This window comes from Neoarius graeffei, chromosome 3 (genome assembly GCF_027579695.1).
Source record: "Neoarius graeffei isolate fNeoGra1 chromosome 3, fNeoGra1.pri, whole genome shotgun sequence".
NCBI classification, from domain to species: domain Eukaryota; kingdom Metazoa; phylum Chordata; class Actinopteri; order Siluriformes; family Ariidae; genus Neoarius; species Neoarius graeffei.
This window is the reverse complement of record NC_083571.1, coordinates 28,443,326-28,470,562: the sequence shown is the minus strand read 5'-3', so window position 1 is coordinate 28,470,562 and position 27,237 is coordinate 28,443,326. Positions and strand designations below refer to the sequence as shown.

The 27,237-nt window shown below is 39.9% G+C and overlaps 1 protein-coding gene across 1 annotated transcript in view; it reads right to left on the bottom strand.

Annotated features, from left to right (window-relative positions):
* The window catches only part of ugt8 (UDP glycosyltransferase 8), a 99,434-nt gene extending 73,329 nt beyond the window's left edge, over window positions 1-26,105 (bottom strand). Inside the window, exon 1 of the mRNA XM_060916594.1 lies at window positions 25,912-26,105. The gene's annotated coding sequence lies outside the window, so the exon portion shown is untranslated. The remainder of the gene's footprint in view (window positions 1-25,911) is intronic.
* Between the last annotated feature and the right edge of the window lie 1,132 nt (window positions 26,106-27,237).

Below are 27,237 nucleotides of genomic sequence, written 5' to 3'. Positions count from 1 at the left end.
AAGTTAGCTTACCCACCATGGGCTTGTTGCTATGGGGAAAACTGACACGTGACCAATTCCTGCAAATGGCCTATTACACCACCACACCAGCCGATTAAGACACATTGCGATTGGTCAAACGCTTGGCACCGCCCATTTGTTATCATGTGTAGTCGATTTTTATTAATCAGAAGCACGTGCTTATTGTTTACACTCTGGCTTCCAGCCGCCTCTCCACTGGGGCTGGATTTCTACAAAAGATAACTCACAATAAAGTTACAAATTTGATCTGATGTATGCCAAGCATGCATTTGTGCACTGGTATGTTGGTGAGGAGGGTGAGTTCTCAGAGGCCAGAGAGGGCATGGCTGCCCTGGAGAAGGATTATGAGGAGGTTGGTGTTGATTCCATTGAGGGTGAGAAAGAGGCAGAGGAGTACTAGTGTGGGAACAAAAAGTGGAAATTAAAACATGTAGCCAGTATGTACACATGATATTCCTTAAGTATCAAGTGTAAACTCCTACTTTTGAATGTGTACCGTCGGTGTCTTGGACAGTAAAATTGTGGCAATTTGTACCTGAATAAAAGTTATAACTCAAAAAAAAAAAAAAAAAACTTATGATGAAGATGACACATCCATCTATCACTGTGATAACTGCTAGTAATTTTCTCTTCGTTACTGATGAATTATGTTTGTCAATGACGAGCGCCAGCGGGAACCCTGAGCGATGATGTGCATTATAGTAGGCATATCAGGTGAAAATCGAAATTCAACCAAATTGCTTGAAACTGCACTCATTGAATTCAGAATTAAATGCAGAACAACATGTTTTAATTCTGTAAAAAGTATGTTTATCCATTCTTGAGATATTACAAATCGAAGATTGAAAAAACGGCTTAATTTTTAGAAAATTGCCCTAATATTCTGTATGAGGATCACATGGTCCAAAATGGGCCTCATTGACGAATGACATCAAATGGTTTTCCTTAATAACTTTATTTTTCAAGATATGAACATGGAAATTTGCAGGCACATGGTTGTATACTGAATACAAAATTTGAAAAATTAGTTTAAAAAAATATATACATAAAATAGTTTTCTGATACCATGTCCATACAGTAAATATAGCATATATATTTACTCGATGACACAGTAGCCTCATAGAGTAAATATGTGTGTCCGAAATCGCGCACTTGTTCACTCCTCCCTATATAGGGAATTACTATATAGAGGACTACAGTGGGGCAAAAAAGTATTTAGTCAGTCACCAATTGTGCAAGTTCTCCCACTTAAGATGAGAGAGGCCTGTAATTTTCATCATAGGTACACTTCAACTATGAGAGACAGAATGAGAAAAAAAATCCAGAAAATCACATTGTCTGATTTTTAAAGAATTTATTTGCAAATTATAGTGGAAAATAAGTATTTGGTCAATAACAAAAGTTCATCTCAATACTTCTGTTATATACCCTTTGTTGGCAATGACAGAGGTCAAACGTTTTCTGTAAGTCTTCACAAGGTTTTCACACACTGTTGCTGGTATTTTGGCCCATTCCTCCACGCAGATCTCCTCTAGAGCAGTGATGTTTTGGGGCTGTCGCTGGGCAACACGGACTTTCAACTCCCTCCAAAGATTTTCTATGGGGTTGAGATCTGGAGACTGGCTAGGCCACTCCAGGACCTTGAAATGCTTCTTACGAAGCCACTCCTTCGTTGCCCGGGCGGTGTGTTTGGGATCATTGTCATGCTGAAAGACCCAGCCACGTTTCATCTTCAATGCCCTTGCTGATGGAAGGAGGTTTTCACTCAAAATCTCACGATACACGGATCAGTCGTCCTGGTCCCTTTGCAGAAAAACAGCCCCAAAGCATGATGTTTCCACCCCCATGCTTCACAGTAGGTATGGTGTTCTTTGGATGCAACTCAGCATTCTTTCTCCTCCAAACATGACAAGTTGAGTTTTTACCAAAAAGTTCTATTTTGGTTTCATCTGACCATATGACATTCTCCCAATCCTCTTCTGGATCATCCAAATGCTCTCTAGCAAACTTCAGACGGGCCTGGACATGTACTGGCTTAAGCAGGGGGACACGTCTGGCACTGCAGGATTTGAGTCCCTGGCGGCGTAGTGTGTTACTGATGGTAGCCTTTGTTACTTTGGTCCCAGCTCTCTGCAGGTCATTCACTAGGTCCCCCCGTGTGGTTCTGGGATTTTTGTTCACCGTTCTTGTGATCATTTTGACCCCACGGGGTGAGATCTTGCGTGGAGCCCCAGATCGAGGGAGATTATCAGTGGTCTTGTATGTCTTCCATTTTCTAATAATTGCTCCCACAGTTGATTTCTTCACACCAAGCTGCTTACCTACTGCAGATTCAGTCTTCCCAGCCTGGTGCAGGTCTACAATTTTGTTTCTGGTGTGCTTTGACAGCTCTTTGGTCTTGGCCATAGTGGAGTTTGGAGTGTGACTGTTTGAGGTTGTGGACAGGTGTCTTTTATACTGATAACGAGTTCAAACAGGTGCCATTAATACAGGTAACGAGTGGAGGACAGAGGAGCCTCTTAAAGTTGTTGTTACAGGTCTGTGAGAGCCAGAAATCTTGCTTGCTTGTAGGTGACCAAATACTTATTTTACCGAGGAATTTACCAATTAATTAATTAAAAATCCTACAATGTGATTTCCTGGATTCTTTCCCCCCATTCTGTCTCTCATAGTTGAGGTGTACCTATGATGAAAATTACAGGCCTCTCATCTTTTTAAGTGGGAGAACTTGCACAATTGGTGGCTCACGAAATACTTTTTTGCCCCACTGTATATAGTGAACTCATTGATAAAATGGAAAAAAAACGCTTTCGGACACTAGTATGTCGCGCTGGTATTTACGCCATTACTGTCGCACAATTAAAACGTGCTAGATCAGCCGGCTGGTAGGTTTTCAAAAATAATAAACACATGCATGTATTTTTGTGATAAATCCATATTATACTGAGCGCATTTCCACATTAATCAATACAAAAGTAGCTGCATCTGTCACTTCTTTTAAATCAAGGCTGAATAATTTCTTCTTTGCTGCTGCCTTTTATGAAATCAAATTTGAGACTTTTAATTTGATTTCTTTCAACATGGCTGCAATGCATGATGTTGCTTGGACACTACTTTTCGTGATGCATTGTGGGATACTTTGAGTGCACTATATAGGGTGTAAATAATCCTCACTATCGTTTCGGACCGCACTACAATAATGGCGTCCTCACTATATAGTGCCCTATATAGTGAGTAGGGAGTGATTTCAGACACAGGGTTACAGTTTTCAAAACTGAAACCTCCGATCTGAGGCTGATATACACACGCTGTCACCATGACCCAAACTCTTATTTCCCAGAAATGGCCTGGCGCTAGAGCTCAGTGGTCTCAATATGCTTTTTGACAACTTCCTGTAACAACTCGGAAGTGCGTCACATCTACATCACACATGGGACCACTGGCTGAAAAAGGCGAGGAAAGGGGGACGACCTGGAGTATATTTTAAAATAGGAACGCACTTTCCCTTGGTAATTAGCATAAACATGTCTGAAAACGATTTCTTTAGTGGGCGGCACGGTGGTGTAGTGGTTAGCACTGTCGCCTCACAGCAAGAAGGTCTGGGTTCGAGCCCCGTGGCCGGCGAGGGCCTTTCTGTGCGGAGTTTGCATGTTGTCCGCGTGGGTTTCCTCCGGGTGCTCCGGTTTCCCCCACAGTCCAAAGACATGCAGGTTAGGTTAACTGGTGACTCTAAATTGACCGTAGGTGTGAATGGTTGTCTGTGTCTATGTGTCAGCCCTGTGATGACCTGGCGACTTGTCCAGGGTGTACCCCGCCTTTCGCTCGTAGTCAGCTGGGATAGGCTCCAGCTTGCCTGCGACCCTGTAGAACAGGATAAAGCGGCTACAGATAATGAGATGAGATTTCTTTAGTCTAGTCAATTTATTTCAAATGCCTGCAACCCTGTAGGACAGGATAAGCGGCTATAGGTAATGGATGGATGGTGAACTGAATTGTGTACACTCACCGGCCATTTTAATAGGAATACCTGTATGCACAGTGCGCTATTGTTACACTCATTCTTACAACACGATGACACAGTGGCTACTGCCTCTATATGAGGTAGTAGCCCCACACACACACAAAAAAAAAAAACATAATTATGCAGATTAGTATTTAATTAGCACACAGGATGAATGCATCCCAGTCAGGAATGTCATTCATATCTACCATTCTCTATCAAAATAAAAAAAGAATAAAAGATTATTTCTGATACCCTCTTTGTGCTCTGCAGGCCTTTGTATTTCTCAAAAGTAGGGCCTACTCGTGTTTATATTAAGAATATAAATGATTATTTCGATTAATATTCACAGTTTTCAAGGCTAACCTTGAAAACACTGTGAGCCACATCCAATAAACAATTCCACTTAATTGAATTGAAATTGGCACTCTGCGTTTCTGACATGGTTTTTGTGGCTACTGACTCATAGAAGCGAAGCAAGGCAGTAGCCACGATGTTATCGTGTTGTAAGAATGAGTGTAACAATAGCGCACTGCGCATTACAATCACCAGAACGGCGAATCGTGATCTTGCGATATGAACAGCTGATCTCGCGTTATGAAAGGTACACAAGAACAAATGTAAGAATGAGTGTAACAATAGCGAAACTTCGTAACCAATCAACACTTATCCTGATCAAGTTCGATTACCTGTTCTATTTCGTTATAACTTCGTAGTATTGGAAGATAATCGGCAGATGGTAAAAAGATGAACGAAATTCATCTCGTGGTTCCACAAGGCTACTGATTCGATATCAAGTAAATGGTGGTTATTTTAAGAAAGTTTACTTTTTGATTATCACAGCTTTTGTTTGGTCCTTCTGAAAGGTCACTTGAAAGGTTTTGTAAGGTTTTTTTTTTGTTTGTTTTGTTTTAGCTTTTTGGCAGATATATTGAAAAGCCAATATCAAACTTCTGCTGTTTGATTTAATTTTTACATTTTATTTTAGTCTTTACACTACACTTGTGAAACGAAATGTGCTCATTAGTACTAAATAATGCTTCGAAGACAATTCATGAACAAGTGCTTTCTTACTATTGTGAAAATAGATCTAGTTCATAGCGCTGTATTTTGAACAAAACACAAACAAAATTGGCAACCAAAACACTACAAGCCCTGATGCTGCTCACAGCTTGGTGATGCTTGCAAGAGATGAGGCGAGTATAACTGATAACATTTATATATGCTATATTTACTGTATGGACATGGGATCAGAAAACTATTTTATTTATAAGCAGTAGCCACAGTAACCCATAGGGTACCTATTTTTTAAAATCTCATTCCGACCACCAAGATCTCAGAATTTTTTTTCAAAACAACTACAGTTGTATTCTAAAATAGTTATTTATTTACATGAATCAGTTTGATTTGAGAAAAAAAAAGTAGGTAAAGCTATGAAACCTCACTTCAAAGTCTCCTGTGAATCATAACATCGAAGCTGACAGAAAATTTTGCTGGATACTTCGGCAGAAACAGTGAGAGCTAGCAAACATCCCTATAAAAGTTCTCTGATTGACATTCACGAGTAATCCAGTCGGAAACCGATCAGAAGAGAGCCTGACCACTTTACCGTCACTCAAAAAGCACCGGCAGTTTCCCGACGTCACACGAGCAGAGTTCTTGTGGCTACTGCCTCAAAGAGCCTGTAGCCACTATGTCATTGTGTTGTAAGAATGAGTGTAAAAAATAGCGCATGTGCATACAGGTGTTCTTATTAAAATGGCCGGTGAGTGGATACAATTTGGTTCACCATTCGAAATAAATGGACTAGACTAAAGAAATCGCTTTCAGACATGTTTATGCTAATTACCAAGGGAAAGTGCGTTCCTATTTTAAAATATACTCCAGGTTGTCCCCCTTTCCTTGCCTTCTTCGGTCAGTGGTCCCATGTGTGATGTAGATGTGACGCACTTCCGAGTTGTTACGTATGGAAGCCGAGAGAGGCCCTTCATATAATCTTTTTTTTATTCACCTTGTTATCCCGAGATAACGACATAATTCGAGATCTCGAGAAAACAAGACCGTTATCCCGAGATAACGACATAATTAATTCGAGATCTCGAGAAAACAAAACAGTTATTCCGTGATCTTGAGAAAACAAAATTATTCCGTGATCTCGAGAAAACAAAACAATTATTTCATGATCGAGTAAACAGCTGAGAAATGGTTCATTCAGGTGCGCCAAGAGACTTGTGATTTGCTGACTTTGGGGCTATTTCTCATTCTGTATAGACGCAACGTTGGTCATTAGAATGTCTGGAATAATCGATCAACTAATAAGGCAATACTTTGATCAGGGGTTGACACAGGGAGAGATTGCATTAAGTCTTTTAATAAGGGATAATTTCAAAATTAGTCCGCGGCACCTCCGCAGAAGACTGGCCCGGCTTCGTCTCTACCGACGGAGATACAGTGATCCAGCTGAGATCGTAGATTTTATCTCTAAACTTATGAACGGGCCAGGACGGCTTCATGGCTACCGTATGATGCACGCAAGGTGCCGTTTAGCCGGATTCCATGTCAGTCGTGATGTTGTGGCGGAGATCCAGACCACTCTTGATCCCGAGGCCGTGCAGCGTCGGAAAGGTAGGAGGCTGCGTAGAAGAGCCTACAGTGTTCCGGGGCCAAATTATGTGTGGCACATGGATTCATACGACAAGCTCACCCCCTTTGGCATCGGGGTGAACGGGTGCATCGATAGATTTTCAAGGCATATCATTTGGATGGAAGCAAACTGCACCAACAGCAACCCATGCGTGATTGCAGCCTATTTTGCTCAAACTGTCACTAAACTCGGAGGCTGCCCAAAAATCCTGAGATCAGATCATGGAACAGAGAATGTCCATGCCAACAGACTACAGACTTTTTTCAGGGAAGATGACACTGGAGAGGTCCATGGTCCTCCTTCTGTTATTCAAGGAAGGAGCACGGCAAACCAAAGAATCGAATGTTGGTGGGGGACGTATAGGAGACAGAATGTGGACTACTGGTGAGACGTCTTCAGAGACTTCCAAGCTACAGGTGATTTCAGTGGTGATTTTATCGACAAGGGTCTTATTCAATTCTGTTTCCTAAAGATTATACAGGTAATCAATCAGCACATGATAGGCTATTTAGTTTGAGAGTAAAAACGGTTGGAATAAAGTGGTGGGTGTGTGTGTAATTGTGTGCGTAACAGTTTGGCCAGTGCGCACGCAGCCAGGCCAATTTGCAATCTTTTAAACCCGTGCGTGTATTGAATCATACTTGTATATCATGCTTCTCACTCTCAGTGCCTGACTTACAGGACAAGCTGGACACAGTGGTGCAAATGTGGGACAACCATCGCACTCGTCCGGGGAGGAATGGGCGTGATCTCTACCATGGCAAGTCAGTGATGATGTACAACGTACCTGAGCTGTATCATGCACAGAATTATCTGCATCCAGTTGAAATGGACAAAATTAACGCAATCCTAGGTGAAGACATCTGCCAGTGGAAAACAGATATTCCATGTGACATTGACCTACATGACTTATGCTTGCTGGTGATGGAACAACACAACTTGACTCGCCGCCCTGACGCTGAAGGAGCCATTAAACTCTACAAAGACCTGAGGCCATTCAGTGCGTTTACATGCACATAGAGAAAATCGAATTTCTGCCGTTGCTCGACTGAAATCGAAGTTCTAAATGCCATGGAAACACCTTAGATCGGCTGAAATCGAACCGAACTTGATTTCTCGTAATCGAGCTACACGACCTAGATTATGCGATTGTAGCTGAGCTACTTGGTGCATGTAAACCCTATCGAGCTACGTAGTCGAGCTACTTACTTCAGCACTGCCCCTTCCGGAAGTGACGAGTGCACAAGCGGGAAACACAACAGCCTCGGTCGGCATGACAACGAATCATGACAACGGCATGAATCTTTTCTTTTTGTGGCATTGTTTGCACTGTTAAAATTTAGCTCACTTACCGTATCACCAAATACATCTGTATAGCTGTTGCATAGCTGTGAATTGTGTACATAAACAAGTCACTGTATTTGTGTGCGCGCGCGTATATATATATATATATATATATGTCCAACATCTGAAGAATGTCAATAAAAACAAAACAATTGAACTTTGTGTGTTTATTAAGACATAAGTTAAATTGTAAGCAAAAAAAAAAATATTTTTGTAAGCAAAAAATGGACTTTAGAAAAATATGCAATTGTGCAAAATAAGTTGTCTTACAAAACAGTGGTCTGCGCAGGACAGTTTGTAGCCATACAGTCAGTTAGAGCAAGCCTAATAGCTTGAGCACGGAACTTGTGAACACGGAACTGCCAGTGTTGCCAGATTGGGCGGTTTTAAGTGCATTTTGGCGGATCTGAACATGTTTTGGGCTGGAAAACGTCAGCAATATCTGGCAATACTGCTGATAACTTTGTTTATACTCTTGAATAGCTCTTCTTCATGACGACAACTGGAAGTGTACCAACACGATGGGGCGTGTAGCGCCACCTGTGGCTCGGGTGCACCATGTACCTCACACAATAGCTCGATTTCCTTGTGTGCATGTAGGATTGGATTTCTCTGGCACCCCTGCTAGGACCCTTAGCTCGATTACCGACAGTAGCTCGATTTGGATGTGCATGTAAACGCACTGATTGATAAAGGCACTCCTGGAAGAAGCTGATGACTGATCTAACAGTCATTGTTTCTGTTGTATATGCTCTTGCTAAGGTCATGATTTCAGTAAACTTACACTTGACATGTCAGCTGATTGTCTTTTTTGCTAGTGTATATATATATTTTATTTTGCATGTATATTGTGGATTTGAAAGACAGTATTTCCTCAGCACACTGTAGTGAGATTACACTCAAATGACAATAAGTGACTAACTTTATGCAGACAATCAAATGATTCCAAGGGGTTCAAAAACTTTCAACTCTGAATGTATTTAAGAAGTGCAAGGAAGGGCAGCATACAGTATCGTCAAAACTGAAGTCAGCAATATTACACAATCCACAGTCATGTGTGTAATGGTGAGTTCAGGAAATACTGCAGCAGGATGATTTTAAGATGGCATACAATAGTCACATGGTCATTGCCGTTCAGACATTTAAAATGTTATGTCCGCAACAAAAGGCAGAACAAGTAATAATTCAGAAAAATACTGCATCAGGAAGAACATTTGAGTTCTTATAAGTTGAGTGTGAGGGAAGCATATCATTCAACAACTATCATGACTATTGCAAAACTGAAGTCAGCAACACAACTTGACACAATCCACAGTAATGTGTGTAACGACGAGTTCAGAAAATACTGCAGCAGAAATATATTACAGTAGTTTTAGGATGAAATTCAATAATCAATGTCATTGCAGGTTTTAAAACACATTAAAACATTTAAAACGTTATGTCAGCAATAAAAGGCAGAACAAGTTGTAATTCCATCAGGAAGAACATTTGCATTCTTATAAGTTGAGTAATGCAACATTCAGAAAATACTGAATCAGGAAGAACATTCAAGAGTTATTACATAATGATTTCAAATCATAGAATCCTGTCAAACAATCCTGTAAACAAGTATGCTGTCGTTGCAATTCAAACATTTTAAAAATAATGACAGCAACATGACAAAAGGCAGAAAAAAAAGAATCAGGAATGAAAAGTGGAATATTTCTCATAGATATTTTGATCACTGTATCTCCGTCGGTAGAGACGAAGCCGGGCCAGTCTTCTGCGAAGGCGCCACGGACTAATTTTGAAATTATCCCTTATTAAAAGACTTAATGCAATCTCTCCCTGTGTCAACCCCTGATCAGAATGTTGCCTTATTAGGTGATCGATTATTCCAGACATTCTAATGACCAAAGTTGCGTCTATACAGAATGAGAAATAGCCCCAAAGTCAGCAAATCACAAGTCTCTTGGCGCATCTGAATGAACCATTTCTCAGCTGTTTACTCGAGATCATGAAATAATTTTTTTTTGTTTTCTCGAGATCTCGAAATAACGGTTTTGTTTTCTCGAGATCTTGAATTAATTATGTCGTTATCTCGGGATAACAAGGTGAATAAAAAAGATTATATGAAGGGCCTCTCTCGGCTTCCGTAGTTACGGGAAGTTGTCGAAAAGAGTATTGAGACCACTGAGCTTGAGCGCCGGGCCATTTCCGGGAAATAAGAGTTTGGGTCATGGTGATGGCGTGTGTATATCAGCCTCAGTTTGGAGGTTTCAGTTTCGAAAACTGTAAGAGATAAGAGTACAATAATATAAAAGTACAGACACTTGCTATATTTTACTTCTGTGATATTTTTAAATTGTTCATTTTTGGATTACGCTTCATTTTTGTGGCCACTGCTTATATATATATATATATATATATATATATATATATATATATATATATATATATATATATAAATTTTATTTTTAAGCAGTAGCCACATGTACCCATCGGGTACCTATTTGTACCAACTTCAACTTGTCGTTACTCCCAAAGTACTGAACAGATCTTAACAAGATAAGTTTCTTTGGAAAGCAGAAATTATAAGCTTTTTAATGATAGTATTCATTCACTGTAGAAAATATTCAAGAGTTAAGCAGTGACAGATTTGGAAACTTAGATGATCGTCTGCATTGGATGATTTTAGCGAGCGGTATTTATTACCTCGCTCGGGATGAAGTCCACCAGGGGGCGAGGTATTGTTTTCGGTGAGGTTTATTTGTTTTTTTTGTTAAATGATGTTACGGGAAAACAGCTGGACCAATCTTCATGAAACTTTCAGGATAGATGGGCACTGGTCTCAAATAGAACCTCCAACATTGGGGGGGGGGGGGGGTCATCCGGTCAAGATCAAGGTTTTTGTGGTTACTGCTTCATATAGAGGCGGTATTTGTGCTGTAAGAATGTAAGAGTGTAACAATCGTGCAGTACAGTGTGTTCTGATTGGCTGACAGCAGCAGAGAATCAATCAGAACCATGTTTATTGGTCAAGCATGTTCACACACACAAGGTCAAAATCAAGGTCAAAATCATTTTCTCGCGATAGCTTCCTTCATATTCATTATAAGTGCTACCGGGCAAGGTTTGCTTTGCCTGGCAACACTTGTTTTCATGCTGTAGCCATTTGCTACTACAAATATTATACTAAAATAGGAGGAAGGTATGATGTTCTCCTTCTAGCTCGGTTTCATTGTGCATGGAAAAATGATTATAAGACTTCCTCTGTTACAAACTAGCTTTATGTCATTTCTTCTTTCCAGCTGCATACCATACTGTCTATGCATGAGACGTAACCCTGACTATGAGGGTCAATCAAATGAAAACCTTATAATTTATTAGTTGCAAATAGGTGCCACAAATCATGTTGTTTTTCTACATGCTCTCCATTTCGTTCAATGCAAATGTTTCAGTGCTTCACTGGAAGTAAAATTTGATTCAATTCTAAGTTATGGTGCACTTTTTAAGGTTTTCATTTGACTCACCCATAGAATTTCGTTTGTAATCAGAAACTGACTGAAAGCCTGTAACGGTCCATCAAAATCAAGCTGCAAAGTTCTATTTCTCGTCATTAAAACGAATTAAAAAAATAAAACTTGTTCACTCAAAGCAGCAGGTTTGATTAGAGACAACTTGGTGGATGGTTTTTCATTCCACGCCTGATACAACTCCATTCACACATCGTTTGCTTTATTTCTAGTTCATCCGGCCGACAGGCGATGAGTTTATGCCATCACGTGCTGTCCACCCAGCGTCGGTCACATTTCACGAAAATTGCTGCTTCTCTCAATTCTTCACCGATTTTTATTCTTTTTGGCAGGAAGGTAGGTCTGCCTGGGGTGCATACAGCTTCTACCCAAATTTGTATAATTTCAATTAATAATGAAGATATGGAGTAATTCAGCCCTAACGATCAGTTTCCACACAAATCGCTTCTTCTCCCTCAATTCTTCACCGATTTTGATTCTTTCTGGCACGAAGGTAGGGGTACATAGGGTGCATATAACTTCTACCCAGACTTGCTGAATTACAATTATTAATTAAAGCCGCAAGCGGCCTCGACGGGCCCTCGCGCCAGCGGCCAAGGGGGGCGGGGGCATGCGTCCCCGCGAAATACCTTCCACAGCTTCTTTGGCAAGAGACATTACTCCCACAATGGTGACAAAGCACAGAATTGGACACAGAGTACACGGTGCGCTGAGATGTTGTCATGGACAGAACATTTCATGCCATGGCTTCCCAACCAAATTAATGTATTTACCTCATCAGTCACCAAGCTAAAGCTACATAGGATTGTCTTCTGTTAGACATCTATTAGTCTGTATGTAACGCTACAACACTTGCTCCCGACTGCCTACCCATTCCCCACAGGTCATGTGTGTTTAAGGCAACCAAAACAACATACTCCTGGTGCCTCATGATTGTAAACACCTCTCCTGCAACTGCTACAGCGCAATGAGCGCCCCCAGTGGTCCACAAGTAATGTGTGTTTAAGGCAACCAAAACAACATACACCTGGTGCCTCATGATTGTAAACACCTCTCCTGCAACTGCTACAGCGCAATGAGCGCCCCCAGTGGTGAAAGTTCACCAAATTTGGTATACATGTCAAGGGACCTATGAAGAGTTGTTCTGTAAAGTTTGATCAAGTTTGACCAATCAGAAGCCGAGATATAAATTGTTGCCTGAAAACAGCGCCCCCAGTGGCAAAAGTTCACAAAATTTGGCACATATGTCAGGTGACCTGTTAAGAGTGTGCGTATCAAGTTTGATCAAGAATGAGAAAATAGAAGATGAGATATTGATTTTTGAAGAATAAATTTTTTGGTTTCTCCCATGTCAGTAGGTGGCGCTATGCTGCACATGAGCGATTATGAGGTGGAAAAATAAGTGTCTACAACAGCAACGAACTATCACAAGGTAGTGGTGTGAAGGAAAAGCATTATGGAATTATTCACCAAAAACCCGTTTTGGAGAAATTGCGTCGGCCAAAAACAGCGCCCCCCATGGACGAAAATTCCCAAAATGTGGTATACATGACATGGGAGGTAGAAAGAGGGTGGCCATGAAGTTTGACCAAATTTGAGGAAAGATTGGATTTTTTGCCCAAAAATAGCGCCCCCAGTGGCGAAATATCACAGAAATTGGGTAACATGTCAGAAGCCCAATGAGTGATTAGCGTGTGAAGTATGAGCAGTGTTGAGCAATTAGAAGATTTGTTATGAATTTTTAAGCATGTAAAATTTTGAAGTGAAAATTGATTGACGAATAACTTCTGAACGGTTTATCCTACGTGAAACGTATTTAGTAACTTTTGTCAGCCATGTCTGTAGATGATGTGCATCAATTTTGGTGACATTCCTATGAACGGTCTAGGAGGAGTTGCGCCGTCTTCGTGGCCATGCATTTCGCACAAAAGTGAAATTACCTCACTTCCTGTTGGGCGTGGCTAATGCAATGGCATTACATTTTTGTCCGGCTTAGTGAGATACATATGTGTACCAAATGGCATGCCACTACTACAAACTACATGGCAACCAGGCACCTTAATGCGGGATGCCAAAATCACAACGACTTAGGGGGCGCTATAGAGGCCCTGAGCCCCGGCCAAGTGTGGGCTTTTGGTTCTGAGTAGCGGTGGCAATTCTCGGAAGTGGCGCCAAATTTCGCGCGTTTTCGCCCATGGCAAGTGCCCCGAAAATGGCCCAACAGCGGAGAAAAATAAAGAAGAAGAAGAAGAAGAAGACGGAAGAAGAAGAAGAAGAAGAAGAAGACGGAAGAAGAAGAATAATAGTGAACTCTTACAAGAACAATAGGGCCTTCGCCCATAGGGCTCGGGCCCTAACAAGTGTTGCCAGGCAAAATAAACCTCGCCAGGTAGCACTTATGATGAATATGAAGGAAGATATCACAAAAAAATAGGTACCCTATGGGTACATGTGGTGACTGCTTATAAATAAAATAGTTTTCTGATCCCATGTCCATACAGTAAATATAGCGTATATATTTACTCTATGAGGCAGCAGCCACAAAAATGAAGCGTAATCCAAAAATGAACAATTTAAAAATCACAGAAGTAAAATATACCAAGTGTCTGTATTTTATATTATTCTACTCTTACCGCTTACACTTTTCGAAACTGAAACCTCCGAACCGAGGCTGACATACACACGCTGTCGCCATGACCCAAACTCTTATTTCCCGGAAATGGCCCGGCGCTAGAGCTCAGTGGAACGTGCTGTTCTTCTGTAATAAGCATAAACATGTCTGAAAGCGATTTCTTTACTCTAGTCCATTTATTTCGAATGGTGAACCGAGTTGTATATACTCACCGGCCATTTTAATCAGAACACGTGTATGCGCATGCGCAGTGCGCATCACCAGCAGTGCGCGATTATTACACTCTTACATATGAGTGTATGAAGCAGTAGCCATAAAGACCTTGACCGGATGACCCCCAAAATATTGGAGGTTCTATTTGAGACCAATGCCCATCTATCAAAAGTTTCACGAAGACTGATCCAGCCGTTTTCCGGTAATATCGTTTACAAAAAAAAAAAACAAAGAAACAGAAACCCAACCGAAAACAATACCTCGCCCTCCGGTGGACTCCGTCCCGGGAAGGTAATAAAGTTATGGACTAATTACGCCTTAATGAGCAGTTCAATAAAAATCGCTTCTTCTCGGTCAATTCCTCACCGTTTTGGATTCTTTCTGCCAAATAGGTAGGTATTCCTAGGGTGTATATAGCTTCTAGATATTGCATGTATATAGCGTATATACTGTAGCTTGCAACATTTATTGTGCAAGGTGGCCCACTTTAGATTGTTCCTTCTGGACTAGACGGGGCCGGAGCGAGCTACGCCGTCATTGATGATCTTGTTTCATATTGCACTGCTACAGATATACACGGATGATCCTCATTTGACTTGTCGTCATCTCTTAATGCCTATTTCCTACTGCTCAGTGAGTCCATTAGTACTTTTATGGTTCCTAATACTTAAAAAAAACTACTCTTTTTTAATTAAAAGACAAACTTTTATTGAAAAATATTGTGTCAAATTTCAGCCAACAAATCCAATACTTTGTCGATGAACTCGTAATTTTAAGTTTTAAATGCCACCGAATGGTATTTATTCACTTCACACATCTGTAAATCTGTAAAATTGAACCTGTAATTCATGAAGATTTATTCATTCAGTTTTCAAATGTTCAGTCAAACCCAGTTTGCGAAATTCACTTTGGAAAAAAAAAGTGCAGGTTAAGCATCCGGCCTACGCAAGTATGTTGAACATTGAACATTAAAAACCGATTAGATCATAGCTGATTTTTGAGAATGTGAATCTCTGTGTACTGAAATAAAACTACTTTGAATTTCAAGAAGTTTCATTCAACACATGAATAAATACAGGTGTGAGTTTTTTAAAGAAACAGTCTTGCTGTATATTTTAATGCAGAAATCAGAAACTTCAAGAGAGCGGCAGCTACAATTATCGACACCTTAACGATCTTTTGGCCGTTGCGAAAGTAGAAAAGACTTTCAATACGTAAATTGAGCATAAATAATTACTTAGACTTCCCACTGGGAAAAAAAAAAAAAAGAGTTGATTCCCAATTACTTAGCGTATCAGATCACATGACACCGTTCCACAGTTATCGACACCTTTGTCCACAGTTATCAACACCCAGGTGATTATTTATTTTAAAAAAAATAATCGGTATGTGGTATTAAGTTAACAAAACAGTTTTTATTTAGAATTTGTTTTACATAGACTTATATTTAGTACAAAATATCTTTTATATAAATATATTGGTCAGCGTTTACGTAAATGAGGTAGTAATTCCAATGTTTGTAAACAAATTAACTGATAATGTTTAACCTGTGCCAGAAAATATTTTTGTTCCACTTTCTAAGTATTTTCGTAGATCACATTTTGTTAATCATTCTTTGTTTGTATTAATTTCTAGTTTTGTAGTTTACCAATAAATGTCAACAGGAAATTGACATTGTAACCACATGAAAATCCAAGTCAAAGGTCACGTCATTCCTCGAACCAAAACTTTTTATATTTTTTTTACATCTAAAAATATAAGATGCCTATTGTAATATCTCATCTCATTATCTCTAGCCGCTTTATCCTGTTCTACAGGGTCGCAGGCAAGCTGGAGCCTATCCCAGCTGACTACGGGCGAAAGGCGGGGTACACCCTGGACAAGTCGCCAGGTCATCGCAGGGCTGACACATAGACACAGACAACCATTCACACTCACATTCACACCTACGGTCAATTTAGAGTCACCAGTTAACCTAACCTGCATGTATTTGGACTGTGGGGGAAACCGGAGCACCCGGAGGAAACCCACGCAGACACAGGGAAAACATGCAAACTCCGCACAGAAAGGCCCTCGCCGGCCACGGGGCTCGAACCCGGACCTTCTTGCTGTGAGGCGACAGCGCTAACCACTACACCACCGTGCCGCTGCCTATTGTAATATGTGGTAGATATTTACAACAAACTTCAAAAAAAAATCTGAATGGAATAGAAAAATCTGAATATTTCAAGCATGTAATTTTTTATATGCGAGGAATTTAATTCTGGTCTAATTCTATTTATTGCAGTAGGATTCCAAATACTCTATAAACATTACATTCTGTTATGGATCAGAAAAAAAAATTAGAAAATCACAGTACTTTTATTTATTTATTTAACTTTTTACCCCTTAATGACAACCTCGTGTATAATGACAACATATGATGCCTTGTCAAAACCTTGTCTTTAGACTTTTTTTCTTGTAAATATGTTCTCAGGGTGAACAGTATATACATATACAAGGGTGGCTGTAGCAACTGCTTTAAGGGGTAAAGAGTTAAGTACTTCATGTCCTTCAGCAATGTTACACAAAGATCGAGCCATAACAGTTGTAAATGTCACTTAATTCCACAGGGTGTCGATAATGGTGGACACCAGTGAAAGTGATCGCTATTATCGACACCTCATGTGACTCTCAAATGCACGTTTAGATACAAAATGGTGACTGTCAAAAGAAACAAAGTAGGTTTCGACAAGGAGATCATGAAATAATCGGTGAATTTGATCAGTAAAAACATGTCCATGATCTTTCCATCATGCTTACCTGCGATGATAACGTCCGGGTTTTCCTCAAATTGCTGATCGTGCTAAAAAAATTCCATCTCGGGTAACGAGCTGCGTCATCAGACGACAAGATCAAAGGGCGGGGGGGGTCTTCCGGCTGATTAATTAATCGATAATAACTGTTGTAACTGAAACTCACCTTTGTAAAATTGTTTTGTTTTTGTTTTTTGGTAAGTCTGAAAATGTGTTGATAATTATGGACTGTCGATAATTGTAGCCACCGCTCTATTAAGAATTTCTAACTTTCAACATTGCCTCTTTTTTTTCTTCCTTCCAGTTAACTTAGAACAGCTTTTACAACTTTAACAAAATCACTAACTACCATATAGTACTGGACCCTAACTGAATACCTACTAGTATACGTCAGCATACAGCTACACAAGCTTCCAGTGTGTTCACTAAAAAGATCACATTTGTACATTTATAACGATAAGAAATTATTTCAATGAGTGTTCGTAGAAGTGCACTTTAAACAAATAAATACATTCCAATCGAAAGAACATCTGTATTATATTTCACGATTATCAAGCTACCTGTTGTCTGACTTCTGGTCAATACTGTAGCATGGTTACAGAAATGAGCTTTGTTCCTGTCTATCTGTAAACAATAGTCTTCCGTAATATAATTCCGGTAAGTATCCCACTGATCCAAAAGTCACAACATGGATGACTACAAACTAAAATTGGGTAGAATAATTAACTAAGAGCTTATATTTATAAACATGTATTCAAATTTCAGGCTGTGAAATCAAACTTTGATCAAGTTTTCATAGATATCACCATGTGTCATCAGTAATTTTAGAATGAATGGTTGGAAGTACATCTCATCTCATTATCTGTAGCCGCTTTATCCTGTTCTACAGGGTCGCAGGCAAGCTGGAGCCTATCCCAGCTGACTACGGGTGAAAGGCAGGGTACACCCTGGACAAGTCGCCAGGTCATCACAGGGCTGACACATAGACACAGACAACCATTCACACTCACATTCACACCTACGGTCAATTTAGAGTCACCAGTTAACCTAACCTGCATGTCTTTGGACTGTGGGGGAAACCAGAGCACCCGGAGGAAACCCACATGGACATAGGGAGAACATGCAAACTCCACACAGAAAGGCCCTCGCCGGCCACGGGGCTCGAACCCCGACCTTCTTGCTGTGAGGCGACAGCGCCAACCACTACACCACCGTGCCGCCGTTGGAAGTACATGAGCAGAATAAAATTTGTGTTGAACTGTTTCAATGTTTAATGTTAAAAATGTTGTACGTTCCTTCTTTTACAATGTTAAATAGAGTGTACCTTTTAAATTAATGTATCATTCAACACTTTTTTTTTTAAAGAACACTGTTTTGTCACAAACTGATATATCATGACATTTAATGTATCACAGAAACAGCTTCAAGTTTCATGATATGATGTTTTTGTCATTTCACTCACCAAGCAATTCAAAAAGATCTACTGCTTTTCAAATTGAAAGTTTTGACTAATCAACATTTTTCGAAGGAAAACTCAAAATTCTTACTTGTGAACCCGGGATGGACTCTTCAACCCAGAGTTCAGCTTGTTGCGAACAAAATACAACCATGGAGGCATCTATGAATATTTCCATGGAACGATTGTGGAAGTACTGTATAAAAGTCTCAGGCACATGTAAAGAAATGCTGTTGACCAAAACTTACAGCTCATTTCCTTATAAAACTGCACTCATTGTACCTGAAATTACTATATATATATTTTTATATTTGTTTATAGTATTTTTTTATGTTGAAACATTTCATTTCATTATGTTTTTAAATAATGAAATGTTTCAACATTAAAAAAAAATACTATAAACAGAAAGCAGGAAGCCATAATAAATGAAACAAAGTCAATATTTGGAGTGAGACGACCCTTTGCTTTAAAAAAAAAAAAAGTAATCTCAGGTCCAGTGAGTGCAGTTTTATGCGGAAATGAGCTGTAGGTTTTACTGAGCATCTTACAGAACCAGCCACAGTTCTTCCGGACACTTTGACTGTCACATTTTGCACCAAAACCCAGCAGCCTTCATTACGTTTTCTTTTTTGATCTGAAAAGTGCTCTCTTATGTAATATGCTGCTCAGATACAAACTTTTCTTTTCTGTAACATTTAATTTTGTGCTGGAAAACGAACATTTGGACTCTAAAATGTTTTTTGTACTGACTCGATAATGTAGAAGTCAGAAAATAGAAATCTATAACAAAGTTTGGATGAAAAAAATAGGGTGCATAAGACTTTTGCACAGTACTGTAGGTCAGAGATCTAAAGTTATCCAATATCATATTACATACAGACAAACATTAACCCTTGAACAAAGACTTTTAAACGCATCATTTGTATATCCAGGTGAATCCTTATGTATTCCGTATTCGTTGAATTTGAAATAAAAGAATCTAGAAATACAGTTTTATCCAGGGCTCGACATTAAGGACTGCCCGATCGCCCGGGGCAAGTGGGATATGTCCCCGACATGCCCGACCAGGCAAGTTGGAATGAACATATATTACGAACTAGCACCACAAAAAATTAAGCTTTTTTGATCTTTTATTTCAGTTCCCAAAAGCGTCTCTCACTACAGATCAGCCATTATGTCTTGGCTGTTTTCTTAGTCTCGGTTTCATTTACTGCTTTGCAAGTTATTTTATATCCCCCCGCTGGGATATAAGATTCATGACTGTTTATAGACCCCTTGTGCATGACATCACGCATTACGTGATAATTACAGCTGGGGTCAGACAGACACCGTCTTTCATGCAAGCAAGGCTTAATCTGTCTTCAGTATGGTTCATTTTTGTGCTGTTTTTGCTCGTTCAAACAAAGAAATAGATAAAAGGCATTACCGTCTCCCCGCTATCAAGAAAAACGTTAACAAATAGAAGCAAATGCTTCAAGAACAATGAGGAAATGAGCAGTTAAAGAATACGAGGAAAAGAGCTCAGCCTGAAAACTCCAGAGAAATTCACAATTGTATTTAAAATTTATTTAACAAAAACAGAAAGTCGGAAGTGAGGATGGAAGAGTTTGCTTAAGAATCTCGTTTTATTTTTTTCTGCTTGTATTTGAGTTAGCTCCTTCATGAAAGTGTTTGATTTTCTTAAAGGTGAAGCTACTTCCTGATTCGACACAGAAAACCCAGATTGGTTTCAAACAACTCGGGCATAAAAAACTCAACAAGGAGTGACATGCGCGATAAATCCTGAAAGAACAGAACAGATTAAGAGCAGAGAGAGCTGGAGCTTTGTTTCTGTTATCAGAGGATCACAGTCCTGTGCAAAAAATTTATATATATCGGGGTTTGTTTGTTTGTTTTTTATCACCCACCTCTGGGTTTATTAAAAAAAAAAAAAAAATGCTGCATCAGGACAGGCCGGCTGCACTCATTCAGTTACAGGTTGCCAGGTCTGTATAAAACACCCACAACCTACACACTAAACAATAATTTTAATCTCAAACATTATCCCGTCTGTCATTACGCAGCACAGTTTTTTCTTTTAAACCTAGAGGTGGATGATATAACCAAAAAAAAAAAGATATATAAATATTCTCAAACACAGTACTGTTCAAAAGTCTTGGCACGCTATTGTTTTCTTCATACAAACTTTGTTATAGATTTCTATTTTACAGTGGTGCTTGAAAGTTTGTGAACCCTTTAGAATTTTCTATATTTCTGCATAAATATGACCTAAAACATCATCAGATTTTCACACGAGTCCTAAAAGTAGATAAAAAGAACCCAGTTAAACAAATGAGACAAAAATATTATACTTGGTCATTTATTTATTGAGGAAAATGATCCAATATTACATATCTGTGAGTGGCAAAAGTATGTGAACCTCTAGGATTAGCAGTTAATTTGAAGGTGAAATTAGAATCAGGTGTTTTCAATCAATGGGATGACAATCAGGTGTGAGTGGGCACCCTGTTTTATTTAAAGAACAGGGATCTACAAAGTCTGATCTTCACAACACATGTTTGTGGAAGTGTATCATGGCACGAACAAAGGAGATTTCTGAGGACCTCAGAAAAAGCATTGTTGATGCTCATCAGGCTGGAAAAGGTTACAAAACCATCTCTAAAGAGTTTGGACTCCACCAATCCACAGTCACACAGATTGTGTACAAATGGGGGAAATTCAAGACCATTGTTACCCTTCCCAGGCCTGGTCGACCAACAAAGATTGCTCCAAGAACAAGGCGTGTAATAGTCGGTGAGGTCACAAAGGACCCCAGGGTAACTTCTAAGCAACTGAAGGCCTCTCTCACATTGGCTAATGTTAATGTTCATGAGTCCACCAATAGGAGAACACTGAACAACAATGGTGTGCATGGCAGGGTTGCAAGGAGAAAGCCACTGCTGTCCAAAAAGAACATTGCTGCTCATCTGCAGTTTGCTAAAGATCACATGGACAAGCAAGAAGGCTATTGGGAAAATATTTTGTGGACGGATGAGACCAAAATAGAATTTTTTGGTTGAAATGAGAAGCATTATGTTTGGAGAAAGGAAAACACTGCATTCCAGCATAAGAACCTTATCCCATCTGTGAAACATGGTGGTGGTAGTATCATGGTTTGGGCCTGTTTTGCTGCATCTGGGCCAGGACAGCTTGCCATCGTTGATGGAACAATGAATTCTGACTTATACCAGCAAATTCTAAAGGAAAACGTCAGGACGTCTGTCCATGAACTGAATCTCAAGAGAAGGTGGGTCATGCAGCAAGACAACGACCCTAAGCACACAAGTCGTTCTACCAAAGAATGGTTAAAGAAGAATAAAGTTAATGTTTTGGAATGGCCAAGTCAAAGTCCTGACCTTAATCCAATGGAAATGTTGTGGAAGGACCTGAAGCGAGCAGTTCATTTGAGGAAACCCACCAACATCCCAGAGTTGAAGCTGTTCTGTACGGAGGAATGGGCTAAAATTCCTCCAAGCCGGTGTGCAGGACTGATCAACAGTTACCGGAAACATTTAGTTGCAGTTATTGCTGCACAAGGGGGTCACACCAGATACTGAAAGCAAAGGTTCAAATACTTTTGCCACTCATAGACATGTAATATATTGGATCATTTTCCTCAATAAATAAATGACCAAGTATAATATTTTTGTCTCGTTTGTTTAACTGGGTTCTCTTTATCTACTTTTAGGACTTGTGTGAAAATCTGATGATGTTTTAGGTCATATTTATGCAGAAATCTAGAAAATTCTAAAGGGTTCACAAACTTTCAAGCACCACTGTATGATTTCTACATTAACAAGTAATGAACCTACAGTCTGAGAGAGAGTTCTACACAAACACAGTGAACTTTACAAAAGCTGCATGCATGTGAAATGGAAAGAAATCGACGAAGGCAAGAAAAATTATTTTGGATAAAATTGTTATTGTCCGTTACAAGTAAAAAGTAACCAATAACCAAACTTAATAATAAACTTAATCAGTAACCAAACTTCAACTCAATGTGTGATCTTCATTTTATGTTGCAATTCACAACTATTCTATGGTTTTCCTTTAAAAAAAAAAAAAAAAAAAAAGTACTTGCAAAACAGGGGGCAAGTGGTGGGGGGGGGGGGGGGGGGGGGAGTGGAAATTAACCCCCACTCGCCCCCCCCAGAGCAACTGGGTTTAAAAGTTAATGTCGAGCCCTGTTATCTGATTTTTTGAAACAGTTTCATTGTCTATGATACCCTGGTAAGTAGTATATTCTGTACAAGTAGAACAATTTTTCATCATAAACAACGCTTACATTAAAACTAGTTCAGATTTCAACATCATGACACGGTCACTTTAAGGCACCTGTTGTCTGCTAAGAATCGTATACAAGACTACATGCACATGTGAAAGTGTCCCTGCCCCCAAAATGCATGTGCATGCGCATGCATGCGTGCACACATGCACACACACACACACAGAGAGAGTGAGTTGAGTGCAAGCAAAAACAAAGGAGCAATAACTTGCCAAACAGGCTCTCACACACATGCGCACACGCGCGCACACAAAAACGCCTTTTGGCACAGAAAGGTAAGGCAGCATGACTGATTAAAAAAAATAAATAAATTGTTCCGTGATCATATAAGTCTTCCAATAACCAAAATCATACTAGATACACCTGAAGGCATTATCCAGGTAAGAGCGTTCACACATCAAAATAAACTACTGAATTCAGACCTGAAGTGCTGAATAATACTGAATGATAGACTGGCAAGGAGGTAAGACCGACAGTGAGAGATTTGTAGACTGGTGCTCTACAAATAGGGAAAAATTTGTTAGATTGGGATGACACTAACAGCTAATTCAACACTATTAGAGTTCACACTAGACCTGCTGGTGGATTCCAGAGGTGGAAATATGGATCATATGAATCCAGGGGCAAAAAAAATTCTACCGATTCTACCGACACCCTCTCTTCCTGAATTATATCTGTTACAAACTTGTGTCTTCAATTCAACGCCTTGTTTTAACAGTATCAGAGAGTAAACCTGACTCTAATGGAAGCCCGAAGTGTTCATTTAGGACATTGTTTCAGATCGGGTTAAAAAAAAGTTTTCACCCTTACTTCAGTGGATAATACAGTACACCTCACCTGGATACTGGAGATATGGATACGCACTCAAAACCTGCTGCTGTAATCATAAAGCCTGTTCATCTCAGGCCTGCTGCTCAGACTGAACATAAAGATCGAGAATTCGTCTTTCGAGATACAAATCAAGTCTGACTGAAATGAAATTACTGTATAAATGGCGCAGATCTTTTTTAGGTACAGCGAGGACAAGTACTAGATTATAAAGCAACTTTTTCCTCATTGGTGTTCCTGAGCAATTCTGGGGTTCAATGTCAAATGACAGAGAACCAGTCATTAATTAGTAATGCGGAAAGAGTTGAAAAGGAGGAGTTCTTGAAATAAAAGGTACCAAATAAAGGTACTTTTCCTTGCTGATGAAATGAAACCATCTTTGTCCTGGGGACGTTTATTCGTGGTGAGACAACTGTCCATATTTTTGTTTGTTTGTTTTCCCCAAAACTATAAAGATAAACACTCAGCCATCAAACAAATTTAAAAAAATGTGATCAACACCGCTGTGAAGCTATACAAGGCTTTCATCAGACCGCGTTTCAAATACCGTAGTCTGTTACTATTGTATTACTAATGGTCTCCAGGATAAACTTGAGGAAGCCAACTGTTTTGGTCTTAGATCTATTTTCAAACCGCCTCATGACTGTTTATATAAAGATGCTTTAGACATCGCCAATCTACAGACACTTGAACACTGACGGTCATGACATTCCTTGTCCTTGGTTTATCAAGCCTGTGGTCCGAACTACATAAAGGAACTCTTTCAAATGCAACAAAAGTCATGATAATTTAAGATGGGACAACCTCGGACTAGCACAACCAACATCGAACAGCAAATGGACTCACAGATCATTTACCTATCTGGTGACTCGTACGTGGAACAATCTCCCTACAGAACGGAATCTTACGAGTGGCACATTGTGCAAATGTAATATTTGTGATCAGTAGAGTTAAAATGCGTTTAGTTACTAGTCTTGATTTAATAAAAGTTATTATTTTTTTAATATTATGTCTTATAAGATCTTGAGATACATGTGTGTGTCTCATCTCATTATCTCTAGCCACTTTATCCTTCTACAGGGTCGCAGGCAAGCTGGAGCCTATCCCAGCTGACTACGGGCGGAAGGCGGGGTACACCCTGGACAAGTTGCCAGATCATCACAGAGCTGACACATAGACACCTACAGTCAATTTAGAGTCACGGGGGGGGGGAACCTACGCGGACACAGGGAGAATATGTAAACTCCGCACAGAAAGGCCCTCATTGGGCACGGGGCTCGAACCCATTCCTTCTTGCTGTGAGGCAACAGCGCTAACCACTACACCACCGTGCATGTGTTTTTACATATTATAAGACTTTGTCTATTTTTTTATACTTTTAATTGATATCTTTCATTAATTTGAATGTATTTGTGACGAGTCTTTGACTCACCGGACATATCAAAGATCAATAAAGCGATGATTGATTGACACGTAAGTGTTAGGATTAAGATTAGGGTCACATAACTACATTGTCAGGCACTGGTGGCTCAACAGGTTAAGACTGCAATATCTTAATCTGTAAGTTGCATGTTATGAGTTCAAGCCCCAGCAGCAACTCAACTGATCCATGTGGAAGAACAGGTGTATGCTTCCTCCAGTTCTAAGTTCCAAGAAGAAAAAGTGCAATATGGTGCCTGTCGGAAAGGATGTGTCATAACTAAGGTGTGACGATGCCATCTGAGAGTTGGGAACACTCCTTTATTTGTTCCTCTTCTGGCTAATCCCATTCATCTCTTCCTCTCTGAAAACACTTTTGTTTTATTTTCTGCTCTCTCTGGAACTGGAACATAGATTTAAACAAACTCCAAAGCTTGAAAAACACCACACTCTTATGTTGATTATTTGGCGTTAATGTTAAGGTCAGCCTTTGAGAGCAAAAGTACCTGGATTTATACACAAAGGTCATCTTCAACTTATTTCCCTATTCACAAAGCGAGGTGACGTGGTGACTTGTGGCCACGTCCCAAATAGAAAAACTAGTTTACTTAAATATACTGTATGTAGAAGGGTTTATTGGACTTGTCCCCCTTCTCCACCCCCCCTTCCCTTCCCTTCCCTTCCCTTCTCTTCTCTTCTTCCGCGCGCGCTCGAATTTACCTGTGCGCAGGTGAGCCGGTGTTGAGTCCGCTCCGAAATTCACGTCCCGGCTGTCTGAGGTGGGTGAAATTAATTCCCAAATACCGTCGGCGAAAATAAAATGGTCACAGCCCGAGGAGCGGACTTTCAACCGGGACGCCGAAATGACGGTGAAGCAGTCGGTGGAAGGAGAAGTGAGAGCGCGCGCGCGTCCCGTAGTGGGAAGGGTGAGAAGAGAAAGGGCGGGGTTTTGGAGGTGCTGGGGGCGTGGCTATGAGTTTTGCGTCCAGGAAGCAAGCAGAGGATTTGTTCAGGAAGACTTTTTTTTTTTTAATAATAATAATAATAATAGCGCAAGGTGTGATTAAATAAAGTCATAGTCCATGTTTAAACCGATATGTCTTTCAAGTCATGTAGACTATATTTATTTAGTTAGTAGGAATGTACTACTATATTATTCAAGCACAAGAACACAGTGGTGCTTGAAAGTTTGTGAACCCATTAGAATTTTCTATATTTCTGCATAAATATGACCTAAATCATCATCAGATTTTCACACAAGTCCTAAAAGTAGATTAAGAGAACCCAGTTAACAAATGAGACAAAAATATTATACTTGGTCATTTATTTATTCAGGAAAATGATCCAATATTACATATCTGTGAGTGGCAAAAGTATGTGAACCTTTGCTTTCAGTATGTGGTGTGACCCCCTTGTGCAGCAATAACTGCAACTAGACGTTTGCGGTAACTGTTGATCAGTCCTGCACACCGGCTTGGAGGAATTTTAGCCCGTTCCACCGTAAAGAACAGCTTCAACTCTGGGATGTTGGTGGGTTTCCTCACATGAACTGCTCGCTTCAGGTCCTTCCACAACATTTCGATTGGATTAAGGTCAGGACTTTGACTTGGCCATTCCAAAACATTAACTTTATTCGTCTTTAACCATTCTTTGGTAGAATGACTTGTGTGCTTAGGGCCGTTGAATTGCTGCATGACCCACCTTCTCTTGAGATTCAGTTCATGGACAGATGTCCTGACATTTTCCTTTAGAATTCACTGGTATAATTCAGAATTCATTGTTCCATCAACGATGGCAAGCCGTCCTGGACCAGATGCAGCAAAACAGGCCCAAACCATGATACTACCACCACCATGTTTCACAGCTGGGATAAGGTTCTTATGCTGGAAAGCAGTGTTTTACTTTCTCTAAACATCTTATTTAAACCAAAAAGTTCTATTTTGATCTCATCTGTCCACAAAACATTTTTTCCAATAGCCTTCTGGATTGTCCATGTGAGCTTTAGCAAACTGCAGATGAGCAGCAATGTTCTTTTTGGAGAGCAGT